This window comes from Palaemon carinicauda, chromosome 19, assembly GCF_036898095.1.
Source record: "Palaemon carinicauda isolate YSFRI2023 chromosome 19, ASM3689809v2, whole genome shotgun sequence".
NCBI classification, from domain to species: Eukaryota; Metazoa; Arthropoda; class Malacostraca; order Decapoda; family Palaemonidae; genus Palaemon; species Palaemon carinicauda.
The window spans coordinates 40,748,297-40,768,128 of NC_090743.1; the positions used below are offsets into that span (position 1 = coordinate 40,748,297).

At 44.3% G+C, this 19,832-nt stretch overlaps 1 long non-coding RNA gene across 1 annotated transcript in view; it reads left to right on the forward strand.

The window, feature by feature from the left end:
• The window catches only part of LOC137658218 (uncharacterized), a 36,160-nt gene extending 29,484 nt beyond the window's left edge, over window positions 1-6,676 (forward strand). Inside the window, exons 2-3 of the long non-coding RNA XR_011047280.1 lie at window positions 5,898-6,161; window positions 6,522-6,676. This is a non-coding gene — a long non-coding RNA (uncharacterized lncRNA). The remainder of the gene's footprint in view (window positions 1-5,897; window positions 6,162-6,521) is intronic.
• Window positions 6,677-19,832: the final 13,156 nt, after the last annotated feature.

Genomic DNA, 19,832 nt, shown 5'->3' on the forward strand with positions numbered 1-19,832 from the left:
CTATGTGCGGTGAGAGCTTGAAAACGTAGTTATATATGAACTAGTGTTTAGTCTCTTTCCCAGCCACTGATTTTTTTATCTTAAAATATGTTTTCTGTTTTTTGCTGGTATTAATGAGCTTGCATTATACGACTGATTTCGCAATTACTACCTTTTAATGAAGGGTAGAATTGCGTGTTTCAGGTAGAAATCAGTAAAAGTTTCGATTTCAGTGAAATAAGTGCAAAACAGAAAATCGAAGTGATAAAGTGATATGCGCAAAGTGTTACAGTGTTGCGTCCGAGGGTTCGTCTGTTCGTGCCTGTCGTTCACCTAGTCCGGGACCTCTTGCATGCTCCCAAGCCCAGGGGAGAAGTAATGTCAAACGACTTATGGGTTCGAGAGGCCTTGATCAACGAACAGACGTTTTCCCTCTATGGTATCGGGTGTATCTTACCAAGATCTCCCCTACCATAAGACGAGAGAGACGTTGTTTCTCCTCGTCATCCGAAGGCTTTTCGCATAAGAAACCTGTCACAAGGTTTCGAAGCCCTTAAGCGAAAGTCAGTCCTTTCAGGACAGGTCCAGCGTCCTGGTTACAACCATTAGGACAGCTCTGACCCTATGCAGTCATCGGATAACTGCTCGCCGCCTAACAAAAGCGTAACACAGACTCCGAGAGTCTTTTTTTTGTTGGCAAAGTGTTGCGGTCACAGACATTACCCTCGTCTCTTACCACAACCATTTCCGTTGATCCTTAATGGGTTGTATGGCAAGACATGCAGTATATGCTTGCCTCCCTTATGGAAGACTATTCGGCCGATTAGTCCGTTGAGTCTAGCCGTTTATCTCATCGATATCCTGGCTTTCAGCCAACCTGACGTTCCTTTGTGCTTACTGTTGACGTTGGCGTAGCTTAGTCACGTCAGTCAGGTTGTTTAGAACCACACTCGATGCGGTCTCGTGTGGTTTTTCAGCCGCATTTGGACGTTAGGCCACTTGCTGATGCTCCTGTTGACGTTCAAGACGTTCACTAACAATCGGAGTTGACTTGTTTTGACGCTGTGCGTCAACCTCCGCATTCTAGAGTTGTTTTGACTGCTCAGTCCAGGCAGTCAAAGCAGTCTCGAGTGGACGCTGTGCGTCCTCACGCACCTGTTGTGGTTGACAGTTCAGTTGTTGACAGTTCACAGACTGTCAAGCAGTTACATGACGTTGCGTTCTGGTCCGCTACTAATGCACCAGTGAGTGTGGACTCTGCTTGTAAAGCATTGCCACCACGGTAGGTCTCTCCCTTGCTTGAGACTCAGCTTTTATCGGACAAGGTTCCTGTAGATGAGGAAGTTGCTGTTCCCCCTCCTACTGATATTCCCTTGAGGACTCTGTCAGATGGAGAGGAGCCTAAAGCTGCTTAGCCTCCTATGGACTTTAATTAAATCATGATGATTTTTTAAGGATCTTTGTCCGGATCTTTTTGTAACTGCTGCTCCTCGTTCGCCTAAACGTCAGAGCTTACACTAGGCCTAGCTACTTCGAAGCCGTTGTTTTTAAGCTAGTGCTCTCTCGCTCTCCTAGAGAGCTTTACGTTGGCTAGGCGACTGGTTTTTCACCAGGAGGAGTTTGGGGGATACAGCCTTTGCTTTCCCTTCTTTTAAACTGGTTTATAGAGCGAGAGTCTGATATGACACGAGAGAAGTTCTCGGCTTGGGAGTTCATGCCTCTGCCCAGATAGACTTCTCAATTCTCGTAGACTCTCCCTGGCGCCTGGCCAGGAGACGCTCCAAGTTGTTTACAGGTCAACTTCACAGCTGTTTTCGAGCCTTTGAAGTTTTGCTGTACAATTATGTCATGCATAACAAGGCTTTCAGGGATGGTAAGCGGTACCGCCTCAGTCGCTAACCCCGTCTGTTGCCACACACCTGCTCCCGTAGACCCTAAATGGGCTTTGCTGCAAGACATGCAGTCCAAGCTTGCGTCCTTGATAGAGGACTTTAATGCGGAGAAGGTTGCTACCGAACCTTCTGGCCAACAACCTTCCAACCGGTCGGTTGTGCGCCCTGTTGACGCTGAGGTAACCTACTCGCGTCTGCCAGTTGAGGTGGTTCCTCCACCGATGCGACCCAGTGTGGGTTGCCAGCCGCACGTTGACGTTAAGCGACGCTCGGAGGTGGTTGTTGACGTTCAGGACGTTCAACAACCAGCAGAGGTGACTTGTTTTGACGCAGTGCGTCAACCTCAGCAACCCGGTAGGGTGTTGACTGCACAACCCAGACGGTCTAGACAGTCTCGGGTTGACGCTGTGCTTCCTCGCGCACCCATGGTTGTTGACAGTTCACAGACTGTGCAGCAGTTCCATGATGCATGATGTTGCGTCCGGCTCCGTCACGCATGCACCAGTGCGACCGGACTCAGCGAGCCAGACGTTGCCCACTCCGTTGCCGTTTCCTCATCAGTTTTCGGATGAGGAACCCTCTGCTGAGGACGTTGCTGAACAACAAGACGATCAGCCCCCAGAATAGATCAAGCCCTGCTATCCATCCAGAAGATGCTGAAGAAGGAACGCTGCTCAGTCAGGCTGTGGATGAGTCTGGTAGGGACGCTGTCATCCGTAGAACAATTTGTGTCACTAGGAAGACTACTCCTCCGTCCTCTTCATACCATCTAGCTTTTCTCTGGAAAAAGGACAAGACACTAGAAGCGGTCTCGATCCCGGTTTCCGAAAAGATAAAGTCTTGTCTGACTTGGTGGAAGGACAATATCAACCTAAGAGAGGGTCTTCCCCTGGCTGTTCAGACTCCCAACCACGTTCTCTTCTCGGACGCATCGGACGTGGGCTGGGGCGCGACACTAGACGGTCGGGAATGCTCAGGACTGTGGAACTCGAGTCAGAGGAGCATGCATATCAACTGCAAGGAGCTGTTGGCAGTACATCTGGCCTTGAAAAGCTTCAAGTCTCTCCTTCGAGGCAAAGTGGTGGAAGTTAACTCGGACAACACCACGGCCTTGGCGTACATCTCCAAACAAGGAGGTACCCACTCACTGACGTTGTACGAGATCGCAAGGGACCTGCTCATCTGGTCAAAAGGTCAAGACATCTCCCTAGTAACGAGGTTCATCCAAGGCGACTTGAACGTCATAGCAGATTGTCTCAGTCGGAAATGGCAAGTAATTCCAACCGAATGGACCCTCCACAAGGATGTGTGCAAGAGACTTTGGGCCACTTGGGGTAAAACCATCCATAGATCTCTTTGCAACCTCGCTGACCAAGAGGCTTCCAATCTATTGCTCTCCAGTCCCGGACCCAGCAGCAATACATATAGATGCTTTCCTCCTAGATTGGTCACATCTGGATCTCTACGCATTCCCACCGTTCAAGATTGTCAACAAGGTACTGCAGAAGTTCGCCTCTCACGAAGGGACAAGGTTGACGTTAGTTGCTTCCCTCTGGCCCGCGAGAGAATAGTTCACCGAGATACTTCGATGGTTAGTAGACGTTCCCAGTAGTCTTCCTCTAAGGGTAAACCTTCTACGTCAGCCACACGTAAAGAAGGTACTCCAAAGCCTCCACGCTCTTCGTCTGACTGCCTTCAGACTATCGAAAGACTCTCGAGAGCTAGAGGCTTTTCGAAGGAAGCAGCCAGTGCGATTGCTAGAGCAAGGAGAGCTTCTTCCATTAGAGTCTACCAATCGAAGTGGGAAGTCTTCCGAGACTGGTGCAAGTCAGTTTCTGTATCCTCGACCAGTACCTCTGTAGCTCAAATAGCTGTTTTTCTCTTATACCTGAGAAAAGGACGATCCCTTTCAGCTCCCACTATCAAGGGCTACAGAAGCATGTTGGCATCGGTCTTCCGGCATAGAGGCTTAGATCTTTCCAAACATAAAGATCTGCAAGACCTCCTTAAGTCTTTTGAGACCACCAAGGAGCGTTGTTTGGCTACCCCTGGATGGAATTTAGATGTGGTACTAAGATTCTTCATGTCAGACAGGTTGGAGCCGTTACAATCAGCCTCCCTGAAAGATCTCACTCTTAAGACTCTTTTCCTGGTATGCTTAGCCTCGGCTAAAAGAGTCAGTGAGATTCATGCCTTCAGCAAGAACATAGGATTTTCGTCAGAAAAAGCCACTTGTTCGCTACAACTTGGTTTTCTAGCCAAAAATGAGCTGCCTTCTCGGCCTTGGCCTAAATCTTTCGATATCCCCAGCTTATCGGAGATCGTAGGCAATGAACTAGAAAGAGTCTTATGCCCTGTTAGAGCTCTTAAGTTCTATTTAAAGCGTACTAAACCTTTACAAGGCCAATCTGAAGCTGTATGGTGTTCAGTTAAGAAACCATCCTTGCCTTTGTCAAAGAATGCTTGGTCAGACTTTATCAGATTGTTAATACGAGAAGCTCATTCACATCTGAGTGAGGAAGACCGAACTTTGCTTAAGGTGAAGACGCACGAAGTTAGAGCTGTAACAACTTCCGTGGCCTTTAAGCAAAATATATCTCTGCAAAGTATAATGGACGCAACCTATTGGAGAAGCAAGTCAGTGTTCGCGTCATTTTACTTGAAAGATGTCCAGTCTCTTTACAAGAACTGCTACACACTGGGACCATTCGTAGCAGCGAGTGCAGTAGTGGGTGAGGGCTCAACCACTACAATTCCCTAATTCCATACCCTTTTAATCTTTCTCTTGAAATGTTTTTATTGTTGTTTTTTGGGTTGTCCGGAAGGCTAAGAAGCCTTTCGCATCCTGGTTGGTCAAAGTCATTTCTTGAGAGCGCCTAGATTAGGGGTTTTAATGAGGTCCTGTTGTATGGGTTGCAACCCTTGATACTTCAGATCCTAGGGGTCGATCAGCATCCTAAGAGGATCGCGAGGCTCCGTAAGGAAGACGTACTTAAAAGGCAGAGTAATTGTTCAAGTCGACTTCCTTACCAGGTACCTATTTATTTTGTTTTTGTTATTTTGATAACTTCTAAAATGAAATAAAAACTCTTAGCTCATAAAAGTGTAAACATATATAGCTGGTCTCTACCCACCCCCCTGGGTGTGAATCAGCTATATAATCACCGGCTAAGTTAAATATTGAAAAATGTTATTTTGATAATAAAATAAATTTTTGAATATACTTACCCGGTGATTATAAATTAAAGGACCCTCCCTTCCTCCCCAATAGAGACGCAGTGGGACGAGGAGAAAATTGAGTCTTTGTTTACATTGAGTACTGGGTATCTGGACGACAGATGGCGCTGTTGGGCACACCCGCAACCTGTGTAGCGATCGCTGGCGAGTTTTTACTGTAGAGTTGTCTGTCGGGCAACAGAGTTGCAGCTATATAATCACCGGGTAAGTATATTCAAAAATTTATTTTATTATCAAAATAACATTTTTCTATGAATTTTTGTATATACAGTACTGTAGTGTAATCCAAAACCGTGGAAAATCATTTCCACTTGTAGCGGATGAATTCCTAGAGTGCTATCTTCAGTAGACAAAGATAACAAGAAAGACTTATGGAAACAACTAACAAAAGTACTAATACTTCATAGTTTACGTTTATGAATAATATTGTACATTTAGATATTAACTTCGAGTACAGGATGGTTCAATTTTTTTTACCATTCAAGTAACCAGTCAGGTGAAGAGTAAAGCAGTTGAGTTCTGGAATGGAAATAAATCGGAGCTTTGAAAGTTGAATTACATTTAAGTTTTTTTATTTGTACTTGATAGTTATTGTTATTTTTCTATAATGATGTATAAAAGAGTATTTATTAACTTGCTGATAATGTCTTGATGACTATCTGAGTGAGTTTTTGGATTTAGTGACATAGATATCTGAATCTAAGGTGTACATATGGGCCAAAAAGTTTTGTGTAGCTAATTCTTATCCCCCCATGATATTGGCCCAAAATAATTAAGTGCTCTTTACAGGCTCAATGAATGGTACAAAGAGCAACCTTGAGAGTACAGCAGAGTCAAGGATGGTCATCAAGTCCAGCACCAGGCAGATTATGAGGAAGAAGGAGATCTTACGTTTCATCGGCAGGTAACTTGCAATCCTCCACTCTGAAGAATTATTTGGTTTCACTCTTTGGTGAAGCTGCAACTCTCCCCGAGGGTGTTTGTCAAAGGATTCTTGGGATTGCTAGATAAACCCGATGTCTTTCTTCCTGTGATGTCCATGATTTGCCAATGGTAAGTATCACTTGTAAATTCCTAGCATTGTTGCGATTTCTACTAAGTCAACTTTTTAACAATAATTACGAGTACACTTCTATCATGCTGCCTATGCTCTGATAACTGATGAATTATTGGCAGGTTCTTTTTACTGTAATTGTATCCATGATCTGTCGTTGTGTCTTCTGACTGAGGTTATCACACATTTCATTTCATACAAAATTTGATGAAACTCTATCACTAGAATTAAGTACTAAAGTAACATGTCTTGTCTTTGAAGGACTTTAATGTACTTAGTAATGATTGAGTTTATTCATAGTACAGGATCGTAAAGAAAAGTGGCTTTCTTTCAGTGATGTGGGTATTTTTATCTTTCAGACATTACAAAGTTCTGGATCGGCTCTCCTCTTTTGTGATGTAATGGACTAAGAGCTGATCTCTGTATAACCTATTTGATGGTGGTGTTGATAAAAATCAAGTTGAGGAACTTACCAATAGAAGATCAATGCTTGAGGTTGACTCGTCTCAGTGGAAAGCAGGTGAGTTTGTCCAACAAGTTTAACTGTTATCTCTCTCAATGTTTGTATGTGCCTGACATAAGGTGTTCAAATATTCTTATTAACTTCTCCAGAACTAATGGATTGATTTCAATGAGAGTTATTGCAAAGTATCCATCAGTAATAGGGTGGGGTCAGCGTGAACTTGATTAAAACTATCTGTCCAGAAATTATGCAAATAGGGGAACGCTTCCTTGTGTAATATAGATTTATATTTATTCAGATCATGATTACCTTGAGGTGGTTGTGCTTATGCACTCTCAACATACTATCAATTTTTTAAAGCTTTCTGGGCTCCGACCCGTGTCGCCCAGTGAAATGCTCCTTTAGCACACCATTTCTAAGGCATATAACTGCTAAAAAAGGACGACACGGGTCTCTCGCCCAGAAATAGATTTTTCCTTCGTCAAAATCCCTTTTTTAATCTGAATTGATGTACAGTAACAATTAATCTTCCAATAATAGAATATGGTAAAATACTTTACTTACTTTACTTTAAGGGCTGTTTTCTGGTCTTATACAGCAGGGGAACCCTACTCTCTACAGGACCTCTACAGTCATTTTATCATGTTCATTCGAAAGTATTCAACATTTCACACCGCATATTGCTCGTTTATTGTTAAATCGACACTATCGAAGCACTCATAAAGCAAGGAAGTTTTCAGTTTCTTCTTGAAAGCTTTTTGTACTTTGACCATTATTTAACTGTTACATCTTGGAAATCTGTAAATCTTAATCATGACAGGTGTGAGTATTTTTCAATATTAAACTTACCCGATAATCATGTAGCTGTCAACTCCGTTGCCCGACAGAATTCTATGGAGGGATACGCCAGCTATCACAATACTAGAAGGGGGTGTACTTACCAGCGCCACCTGTGGCCAGGTACTCAATTACTTGTTGTTGACACCTCCTCAATTATTCCTCTGTCGTGCTTCCGGCTAGACGTTCTGGGATACGCTTATGGTCTTCGAGTTTATTCACGGATATTTGGTGAAGTATTCTCTCAGATTAACGGCTGTCGCTTTACTGGAATCCTTCTTATATTAGCTAGATAGCTTTTATATAGTACTGATATAACGGTTAACGATTTTTGCTTGTTTTTGGATCCCCCTTTGGCTAACTCTTTGGATTACAAGATGTCTGACATTTCGCAAGCCCCCTCCCATAGACGATGTAGGTCTTGCAATAGGCGTATTCCGAAGGCCTCGGTAGATCCTCACACCGCTTGTTCTGACTGTAGGGACAGGCCCTGTCAGTTAGAAAATCGATGTGGGGAATGCGCCGGACTTTCGGAATTGGAATTTGTCCGTCTTTTAAAATATTCAACTAAGTTAGAGAGAGGTAGAGTTAGGAGGAGTTCTTCTCACTCTTCTATGTTTTCCTCACCTCATGATCCCCTACCTTTTCCTACCCCTGTAGTGGCTACCCCCGAACCTACTGTGTGCCCTCCGCCTGATATGTCAGTTGTTTTGCGTGCTATTCAGGCTTTAGGCGATAAAGTAGAATCAGTGGTAAGTGACCATAAGTCTCTGATGGCCGAAGTTAAAGAACTGAAGGTCAAGAGTGCAGTGGGTGGAGTTAGTGCCAGTGCTGTGACGAGTGCTAGTGTCGGTGCAGTGCCAAGTGCTAGTGGTGCCAGTGTGGTGCGTGAGGATTTTTCTGTGCGAGCCAGTCGTCCTCCCAGTCCGGGACCTCTTGCAAGCTCCCATGCCCAGGGGAGAAGCAATGTCGAAGGGCTTAAGGGTTCGGCAGGCCTTGTTAGGCGCACAGAACTATCCTCGGTGGTTGCGGGCGTGTCTTCCAAAGACCGTCACTCCCACCTGCAGACGATTGAGCCCGTCTTATTCTCGTCCGCTGATCTACTGTCAGGGAAGAAACGTTGGTCTCAGGTCTCGAGACCGCTTAAACGTAGAGTCCAGTCCGCGAGTGCTCAGCCAGGTTGCAGTCATTGGCTCAGCTCTGACTCGCCTCAGTCATCTGTCGACTGTACTCCGCCCAAGAGGAGTAAGGTTCTGCCACAACAGAGCTCGACTGTTAAGGCTTTACCTCAGTCTGCTATCGTTTCTGCCGATCCCAAGTGGACCCTGCTTCAGTCCATGCAAGCACAGCTTTCGGACTTGATGCGTGAGTGTCGGGCTGAGAGTGTTGCACCTCCGCCTCCGCCTACACTCCCTCCGCCTGTTCTCGCTCCGCCTGTGCTCGCCCCGCCTGCGCTCGCTCCGCCTGGTCGCAGCACCATCTGCCAGGCGTACGATGTTGAGCCAATTTCGGAGTTCGCTGTTCCCAGTGGTGTTCAGCCTCAGCCTTCTTTAAGGCAACCTTTACTTTGGGATCAGGAGAGTTATTCCACTCTTCCTCCGCCTCCCCTTGCTGCTCCACCAGTGGTGCAACTCTCGGTTGGGGTACAACAACCTCTCCCTTCCATGAGTCAGTCTGCTCAGCCATCGCTGCAGCGAGCTCAACCCTCCTCAAGGCAAGCTCCTCTACACCCTGGACTTGCGCCTCAGGAGCCTCAGCTTGCGAGAACTTTACCTTGTTCTGCGCAGCCTCAACCACCTCATGCTCCGCTCATCTCACAGGAACAGGAACGGGCTACTCCGCCTCCGTCCTCCGCTCAGCAAGCGCAATCCTTGGGTTCAACCTCTCTTGCTAGGAGTCAACCTCCTTCACCCATGCGCCTTCCTTCTGCTTCGTCTGTTGTTCAGCCTTTGCAGTCTGAGCCTCAGGTTTTCCCTCAACAGTTACTGGAAGAGGAAACCACTGTTATTGTTCCTACCCGTTCTGACTCTGCGGTTCAGCATTCTTGTCCGATCTCTTCGCTACACTCTGGTGATGAGGTGTCGGATGATGAGGAGGCACACCTTGATCCCTCATCAGACGTGGACGAATCCAAGCTTTCTCCACAGTCTATTGATTTTCGTAAGGTCTTGGCTCTACTCAGGGAGATTTACCCAGACCACTTTGTCTCTGCTATTCCCCGCTCTCCACCATCTGAGTTTTCGCTGGGTGTACAACAAGCTAAGTCCTCCTATACTAAGCTTGTCCTGGCTAGATCTTCCAAGAGGGCTTTAAGGATCTTAGGGGAGTGGCTGCAGTCTAAACAACACCTTGGCAAGACTTCCTTCATGTTCCCTCCAACGAAGCTCACTTCGAAAGCGAGCGTTTGGTATGCCACAGGGGAAGCACCAGGCTTGGGAGTACCTGCCTCTGCCCAGGCTGACTTCTCAAGTCTGGTGGACTCGCCTCGGAGAACTGCTATGAGACGCTCGAAGGTTTGTTGGACCTTCTCAGACCTGGATCACTTACTGAAAGGGATGTTCAGAGCATTTGAAATGTTCAACTTTCTCGACTGGTGCCTGGGGGCCCTCAGCAAGAAAACCTCTCCTGCGGACAAAGATTCTGCCATGCTATTAATGTCCTGCATGGATAAGGCCATCAGAGATGGATCGGGCGAGCTAGCGTCGTTGTTTGTATCAGGGGTGTTGAAGAAAAGGGAACAACTGTGTACCTTCCTTTCCGCCAGCATTACACCTTGCCAACGGTCACAACTCCTTTTTGCTCCGCTCTCGAAGTTCCTCTTTCCCGAAGAGCTAGTTAAGGACTTGTCTGCTGCCCTGATACAAAAGGACACGCACGATCTTGTAGCCTCATCGGCTCGTAAGTCTAAGGTTGCCACCTCAGTCCCCAAGACTTATCGCTCCCCAGTGGCTGATACCCCGGCTACTAGGTTCATACCGCCCTTTCGTGGTAGAGCCCCCAGCCGAGGAAGCTCCCGTCCAGACTCTCACAGGAGCAAGTCTAGGAAAGGATCCAGGACATCTAAGGGAAAGAACTGACTCTCCGTTTCTCCAGACAACAGTAGGAGCCAGACTCAAGATCTTCTGGCGAGCCTGGGAGAAGAGAGGTGCAGACGCACAGTCTGTCAGTTGGCTGAGGAACGGTTACAGGATTCCATTCTGCCTCAAACCACCTCTGACCACATCGCCCATCAACCTCTCTCCCAACTACAAAGAAGAGGACAAGAGGCTAGCATTGCAACAGGAGGTGTCGCTACTTGTGCAGAAGAAGGCAGTGGTTATAGTCCGGGACCATCAATCCCCGGGCTTCTACAACCGTCTCTTTCTTGTGGCCAAGAAGACAGGAGGTTGGAGACCGGTGCTGGACGTCAGCTCTCTCAACGAGTATGTCACCAAGCAGACGTTCACGATGGAGACGACCAAGTCGGTCTTAGCAGCGGTCAGACAGGAGGACTGGATGGTCTCGTTGGACTTGAAAGATGCATACTTTCACGTTCCCATTCATCCAGACTCCCAACCTTTCCTGAGATTCGTTTTCGGAAAGGTTGTCTATCAGTTCCAAGCCCTGTGTTTTGGCCTAAGCACAGCTCCTATGGTCTTTACTCATCTGATGAGGAATGTAGCGAAATTCCTACACTTGTCGAACATCAGAGCCTCCCTCTACCTAGACGACTGGCTGTTGAGAGCCTCCACGAGTCGTCGTTGTCTGGAGAACCTCAACTGGACTTTAGACTTAATCAGAGACCTAGGTCTATTAGTCAATATAGAGAAATCTCAACTCATTCCCTCCCAATCCATTGTGTACCTGGGAATGGAGATTCGGAGTCAGGATTTTCGGGCTTTTCCATCGGCCCCCAGGATAAGCCAAGCCCTAGAGTGCATCATGAGCATGCTGAAGAGGAGCAATTGCTCAGTGAGACAGTGGATGAGTCTCACAGGGACCCTCTCATCACTGGCCCTGTTTGTCGAGCTAGGAAGACTCCACCTCCGCCCTCTTCAATTCCATCTTGCTGCTCATTGGGACAAGGGCTCGACTCTAGAAGCAGTCTCTATCCCTATCAACCAAGAGATGAAGACCACTCTCCTGTGGTGGAAGCACAATCTCCTTCTCAAGGAGGGTCTATCATTGGCCATCCAGACCCCCAATCTTCATCTCTTCTCAGATGCATCGGACTCGGGCTGGGGTGCGACCTTGGACGGACGGGAATGCTCGGGAGTATGGAACGAGGAACAAGGATTACTCCACATCAACTGCAAGGAACTGCTAGCAGTTCATCTAGCCCTGTTGAACTTCAAGTCCCTCCTGCTAGGCAAAGTGGTGGAGGTGAATTCAGACAACACCACAGCCTTGGCTTACATCTCCAAGCAAGGAGGGACCCATTCGAGGAGCCTTTACGAGATCGCAAGGGACCTCCTCATTTGGTCAAGAGGTCTAAACCTCACTCTGGTCACGAGGTTCATCCAGGGCGATATGAATGTTTCAGCGGATCGCCTAAGCAGAAGGAATCAGGTCATTCCCACGGAATGGACCCTCCACAAGAGTGTGTGCAACAGACTTTGGACCTTGTGGGGTCAACCTACCATAGATCTGTTTGCCACCTCCATAACCAAGAGACTTCCGCTTTATTGTTCCCCTGTTCCAGACCCTGCAGCGGTTCATGTGGATGCCTTTCTTCTGAACTGGTCCCATCTCGACCTGTACGCATTCCCTCCGTTCAAGATAATAAACAAAGTTCTGCAGAAATTCGTCTCGCACGAAGGGACACGGCTGACGCTGGTTGCTCCCCTTTGGCCTGCAAGAGAATGGTACACAGAGGTACTTCAATGGCTAGTCGACTTCCCCAGGACTCTACCTCTAAGAGTGGACCTTCTACGTCAACCTCACGTAGACAGGTTGCACCCAAACCTCCACGCTCTTCGGCTGACTGCCTTCAGACTGTCGAAAGATTCGCTAGAGCTAGAGGCTTTTCGAAGGAGGCAGCCAGTGCGATTGCCAGAGCTAGAAGAGTTTCCACTCGTAGAGTCTACCAGTCTAAGTGGGAGGTCTTCCGAAGCTGGTGTAGAGCCAATTCAATATCCTCTACCAATACCTCTGTGATCCAAATAGCTGACTTCCTTCTACATCTTAGGAATGAGAGATCCCTTTCAGCACCTACGATTAAAGGATATAGGAGCATGTTGGCCTCAGTTCTCCGCCACAGAGGTTTGGACCTGTCTTCCAACAAGGACCTTCAAGACATTCTCAAGTCTTTTGAGACGTCTAAAGAACGTCGTCTTTCCACTCCAGGCTGGAATCTAGACGTAGTCTTAAGGTTCCTTATGACATCTAGGTTCGAACCTCTCCAGTCAGCTTCCTTCAAGGACCTTACCCTCAAGACTTCTTTTCTCGTTTGCCTTGCAACAGCTAAGAGAGTCAGTGAGGTTCATGCCTTCAGCAAGAACATTGGTTTCACAACCGAATCTGCAACATGTTCTTTTCAGCTTGGATTCCTAGCAAAGAACGAGCTTCCTTCACGTCCTTGGCCTAGATCGTTCGAAATACCTAGCCTCTCCAACATGGTAGGTAACGAACTAGAGAGAGTTCTTTGCCCTGTCAGAGCTCTCAAATATTATCTGAAGAGGTCTAAACCTATTCGAGGACAGTCAGAAGCCTTATGGTGTGCCATCAAGAAACCCTCGAGACCCATGTCCAAGAATGGGCTTTCGTACTATATAAGGCTTCTGATCAGAGAAGCACATTCTCACTTAAAGAAGGAAGACCTTGCATTGCTGAAGGTAAGGACCCACGAAGTAATAGCTGTAGCTACTTCGATGGCCTTTAATAAAAACCGTTCTCTGCAGAGCATTATGGATGCAACCTATTGGAGGAGCAAGTCAGTGTTTGCATCATTTTATCTGAAAGATGTCCAGTCTCTTTACGAGAACTGCTACACCCTGGGACCATTCGTAGCAGCGAGTGCAGTAGTAGGTGGGGGCTCAGCCACTACATTCCCTTAATCCCATAACCTTTTTTAACCTTTCTCTTGAATACTTTTATTGTTGTTTTTATGGTTGTTACGGTAGGCTAAGAAGCCTTCCGCATCCTTGGATTTGGCGGGTGGTCTATTCATTCTTGAGAAGCGCCTGGGTTAAAGGTTTGGTAGAGGTCCTTTAGTAGGGGTTGCAACCCCGTGTACTTTGGCACCTTTGGGTTGATTCAGCCTCCAAGAGGAACGCTGCGCTCAGTAAGGAAGACGAACTTTAAATAAAGAGGCAGAGTAACGGTTCTATTCGACTTCCTTACCAGGTACTTATTATTTCATTGTTATTTGAGATAACTGTTATATGAAATATGGGATACTTAGCTATCCTTTAATCTTGTACACTGGTTTTCACCCACCTCCCTGGGTGTGAATCAGCTACATGATTATCGGGTAAGTTTAATATTGAAAAATGTTATTTTTATTAATAAAATAAATTTTTGAATATACTTACCCGATAATCATGATTTAATCGACCCTCCCTTCCTCCCCAGAGAGAACCAGTGGACCGAGGAATAATTGAGGAGGTGTCAACAACAAGTAATTGAGTACCTGGCCACAGGTGGCGCTGGTAAGTACACCCCCTTCTAGTATTGTGATAGCTGGCGTATCCCTCCATAGAATTCTGTCGGGCAACGGAGTTGACAGCTACATGATTATCGGGTAAGTATATTCAAAAATTTATTTTATTAATAAAAATAACATTTTAGCACAACAGTGGGAAATGTCAGTTATGTAATATGAATGTATATAGATTAAAAAATTATGTAGAATCATTACAATAGCTGATTGATATTGACAGGTAACCCAGAGGGTAGTAGCAGCACAATGGCTTCACTAAACAAACTCTCTTCCTCTCCAATCAAAATTGGCATACCAAATAAGATTGAAATACAACTTTCACATCACTGTGTTTCATGGAAGTGGTACATATTGTACTAGGAATTCTAACATTAGTTCATGAGATGGTCTAACTGAAAGACTTCCAGTCAGATGAGATCCCATTGAACGTAGAAAAAGTTGGGACATAGCCAAGAGACAAAGAAATTCTGCAAAATCAAGATATACTGTAACCATAATTCTGTCAGGAGACTCTCAGCTCGTCGTCATCACTGCATTACAGTATAGATGAGACTTTTTGACATATTTACACTGTTAACCATCAGATTTTCCAGAGGATTGCATGATGCAAACAAAGCCAGGTGTATTTTAGTACAGTATTACAAGGCTACTCTGACTAACTCAACTTGGTACAATCCAAGATTTCTGAGAAATGTAGGTCATATCAAGAAGAATTGCCCTTATTTCTTGGATCTCTGCATCTATTCTACAAAGTTTACTGATCCTAAAATTACAAAGAATCACATTCTAAGTTATTTTTTTTTAAATCACACAATAACAATAATAGTGAATAAACACTGGAATCATAGGAAATAGTAGTTCTATTTGCCATAACAGAGGTAGCAGTTGTAGGAAAATTAGTGCTTCACATAGCAGAGGCCCATCGCTTGAAGCTAACATAAATTTAGGAATCATTAGAAGTCCTCCTCTTTGTAACAAAGAATCTAATCATTTAGTTTATACCACTACTGCCAGTTCAACAAGTGTTATTAAAGCTGTGAGCAGTGAAGGAAGTGGTGTTAATAATAATAGAAATGGCACTCTTAATAGTAGAACAGTATATATTTTTTGCACTCCAGAGTAACCCTATCAGCTTACAGATCAGCAAAAATACCGAAGCTTTTGAAAACCTAACTGTGATGAACTTTGAAAATGAAAGCCGCCCAAAATTTAAGGGAAATTTACTGGCCAAGATGACAGTATTTGTGGAGTTCCAGTACCTAGAATCCCCAATAAGACATTGCCCCTTATACATTCCATGTTGGAAAATATTCAAAGGGACTTGTTTTCAGATTAATATTATTATTATTAATTGCTAAGCTACAACCCTAGTTGGAAAAGCAGAAAGATGAAACCCAAATACTGTAGTGTACATAGGAAAAGACATATGGAGGTTAAAGAAAAAGAAATTCTCCCTCTAAATCTTATCTAGAGCAGAGCTCCTATAAGAATTGAAGAGATTTCTTGGTTTAGTGTATATTAAAGCACGGGTGGCAACCCCCCTAGACTTGCCGTTATCTCTTGAGTGTGTCTGGCGGTATTCATCGCATCGTCATCCTGTTCGTCTTCTGTTTTCCCGTGCCAATCCAGCATGGTTATTCATCCTCCTTTCTATAAAAAATTCTCACCTCTCACAAATGTGTACCACTTCTCTAAATACAAGCAGGCGATGCAAGAGACCATGTCCCACCTACGAATTGGGGCAATCTTATCACATCGTCGCAAGGAAAGGAAGATGTGGTTCATGAATGATAGTACCATCTCTCACAGAAATTGCTCAATCCTTACAATGGAATTTTCCAATATTTTCAAGATGACAACTGCACATTACAAATCAGATACAGTAAGTACCCCACAACTTTCAAGTAGGTGATATTCAATGTGCATTAGTAATTCCTTCAAAGAGAGTAACTTTAAAAATTTAAAATTTTTTTCTGGAAAATTATTGGAATACTAAGTGTAATGTTTATGTGATAAAGATGCTAGTGTGCTATCAGGCTTATGAGGTACAGTTGGTATTTCTTTTCTCAGGAATATCCATCATACATCACTGTTTGGGTTGCATTATTGGAACACCCGTGTTTCACGATCATTACATCAAAGGGGCTTTCCAATGTCTTTCTACAAAATGTTTATTAATAAACTTGTTGTCTTGGAGGATAATGAGTCACTTGATGCAGACTTGGATCTCTCTCTCAACTGAATGCTGTAAGTATTTGGTGATTAATTTAATTTTCCTTTTGAGGGAAATTTTAAGAAAATAAAGTAATTTACCGTTATATTACATTCAATATAGCCATTTTGTAGCTAGAATTTTTCAATGTTTTTTTATCAGGTCAATCAATTTATGTTTAACTATATATTTCATAGAGCTAGGATAAACATAGTTTGTCAGTTACATGAAGTAAGGTTTTATGGTTTGCAATTTTTTCATGATCAAATTTTTGCCTTTTACCTAAAATGTTTTTAGGGAAGCTGTATGGATGGAGAAATTTGACTTTGCTCAATTTTAAAGATATACTAAATGTGTTCATTGTAAGGACGTAATTATAGTAACAGTACCTCGGACTCAACTGCAAACCTGTTAGTAGATTCACAAGGAAGTGAGTTACATGGTTCTTTAAGGACTGACCACACTGTTTTGGTTCTTTAAGGACTGACCACACTGTTTAATATTGGATCTCTCTCTCCACATACAACTCTGTCCTTCAATATGACCCACGACTTTACAGCCTTTGGATGAGGTATAAGTACTGTACAGTACTCAAACTTGATCCAGTCAGGCACCAAGACCAGGACCTTGGCATACCAAATAGCAAACCAGTGAGTGAACCCTGAAGAGAAGGTTACCATAGCTCCTGCTTTGTCAGATAGGGGAGATAGAAGAGGGTACATTCCTTACAGAATGCTCCAATATGAAGACTGCAGCCCTGTTTGTACTGAAGAAAGTAGAAGTCCTGATCTCTCATAAGAAAGAAGACTGATCTGAAGGATATGTACCTTCGGGTCCAATCTCTGTCCTTCAAGAGTTTTTCTCAGTTATGCTTGTGAGTGAGTAGTGTGCCAGTGCAAAGACCTGTGCTTCAGACTAGCTACCACTCCTCAAGTATTCACACTAGTCTCTTCTTGAGGACTTTTGAATTATGTTCGTCTTCTGAAGGATCTCTATGATTCTTAGTTTTCCTTTTACAGAAAAAGTACTTCCTTTATTCACAATCTTCAAATTATGATGTATTGGAATATTTGATACCAGTGATAGGACAGCACCGAGAGGCTTCCCTTTTGAACAACCAGAACAATAGAGGCAGTGCAGCTGTGTCTGCATAACCTTACGGATCGCCAGAGACAACGTCCTCAGAGTCGTAATCTAATAACAAATAGATTAGTTTCTCATGAGCAGCTCTCCACTGATTGTTCCAGTAGTTCCTGAAGTGTCGCTAGTGAGCAACCAGCTTTCCCCTCACTGTCTAGTTTTGATGAAACAGGAATACCGGACGATCTATCAGGATAGCTGCATGATGAACCTTGTAGCAGAAACTCCTCACCTCTGGAGGAAGAATAGAGTGCCTACCCGAGTATTCAATCTATATCAGGGATATAGTCCATGGAAGAAATGCACCTACTTTTCAACCTACTGATATTGCATCTAGCATAGCCATGTTGCAAACTTTCCAAATGAGTTTGATGAAACACTCAAAATCGCTGATGAAAAACATCAAGAAAGGGTCCCATGTTGCAGGTCCTTGACAAGTAGGTGTACTCTTGGTAAGTCGATAATGTGGTAGATCTCTTTGCAGTACTCTTCCAAGCAGAAGGACTGTGAGAACAGATACTCTCAGTGGACAAAGTTAGGGTGTAGGAGTCAAATGTGATCATTACATCATTGCATGGTGGAAAGGCTTCTTACTCGGGTTCTCCATCCTTCGACCTGCTCCCCATTCAATTGATCAAGAATCTTCTAGTATTCTGTTCTCCTGTCCCAGACCATCAGCAGCATTCAAGGACACCCTCTTGCATCCCTGGGAATTCAAAGACACTTTCACTTTCCACCTGTTTTCCCATTTGACCAATTTCCAAATAGTCAATTGATGACATCAAGGCTCTGGGTAACCTTGATTGCCCCCATGTGGCTACATGCCAAATGGTATCCGGATCAGCTATTTTTCGATTTTCATTTGTTAGGGAAGCTCATCAATCTCTGTGATGAAGGATGCCACTCGGCTGTCAATCCGAGTTTCAAATAGAACTTATGCTTTGACTCTCGTGAGAGTCGACAAGACTCACGAGGAGCAAGGAACAATCTAGACTTCCTAAGTAGCTCAAACCACTTGGTACGTATACCAAGTTTTTAGGTCTCTCAAGCCTGTGGGATGGTCGACAGATAGGGTTTCGACCCTAAAGACTGTCCTCTACTAGCCTAGCCGCAGCGAAGCAAGTAGGAAGACCCCCTAACTTTTTCTCTGTCACAAGTCATTTTGAAGGATGGAAGATCTTCATGATCTTAGTTCAGTGATTCATAGCCTGGACATAGATCTAGCTATTCACAACTTTAAATCCTTCGTTGCCTCTTCCCTATAAAAAGTGGCAAGAGGGGACAAGGATGACGTAGCTTCTTGTTTCGGGAGGACACTACGACTCTTCCTACAGCAAACAAAGAGATAAGAAGAGATCCTAGAATTCTGTTCCTTTCTGGCTTCATGGATCAATTGGACATGCTTTTCTAAAAGCAAGGAGATGAAAATTTCATCCCAGATTCAAGTGCAGGAAGTCCGACATACATATCTGAACTATCTAAGCTCTCAGGGGAGAACATATTAGTGGTGGAATTCTTTGAAGAAAGGAGTCATGTGATGACAGATGACCTTCAGGAGTTTAATCACAAGACCCTGGATAACTTGATCCTTGACCCAGTGGTCATAGCTCTGTAGATCGTGTAGTGAACTCTACTCCTTCGCAGGATAGAAAATGTCTCGTTCAAGGCAGTAGTCATGACGTAAGTCTAGAATAAAAGGTTAGATTTACTGGTCCTTGTTAGCTATTCTTTCTTTCCTTTCCTTAGGGTACAGCACTCACTCCATTATTCTAGCAATATTTCTTAGCAATTAAGAATTGTTTAGAAGCATCCCCTCCATCCTCCCAGACAAAGAGGAGGATTGGAAAATGTATGGAACCCCATTTCACTTGAACAACATATCCTCCACACATAAGTTCTTTTTTGACCATCAGTACCTGGTAGTGACCTAGCCTAACACCTACATCATCTTCATGCTAAGATTGTTATGGGGATGACTTGAGTCATCACTTTTACTTATACACAGGACTGAAGCCCCTTATCATCCTCCTGGGAAAGTAAACCAGCCAGACTGTTATGTGGATTTCTTTCTTCCAAAGGATAAGTCTCACATTAAATGACGAAGTTGTGTATTTGTGCAGGAATAAATCACAAATTTTTTTAAATAATTTCTATTTTTCCTAAATAAAATTAAGTCCTTCAAGTTATACATCAGGTTTGTACTCAAATTTGGAGCTCAGTGGCCTTTCATGTGGGCGGGGCTTAACCGCCACCTGGCAGTTTTTTATCAGCCATATCCAGCTTTGCTAAAAGCATACTCCAATTAAAGGATTCTAGTTTGAATATTTATGAAAATAAAAAACTTCTTGACAATTTTGTGATTTTGTCACTAATTAACG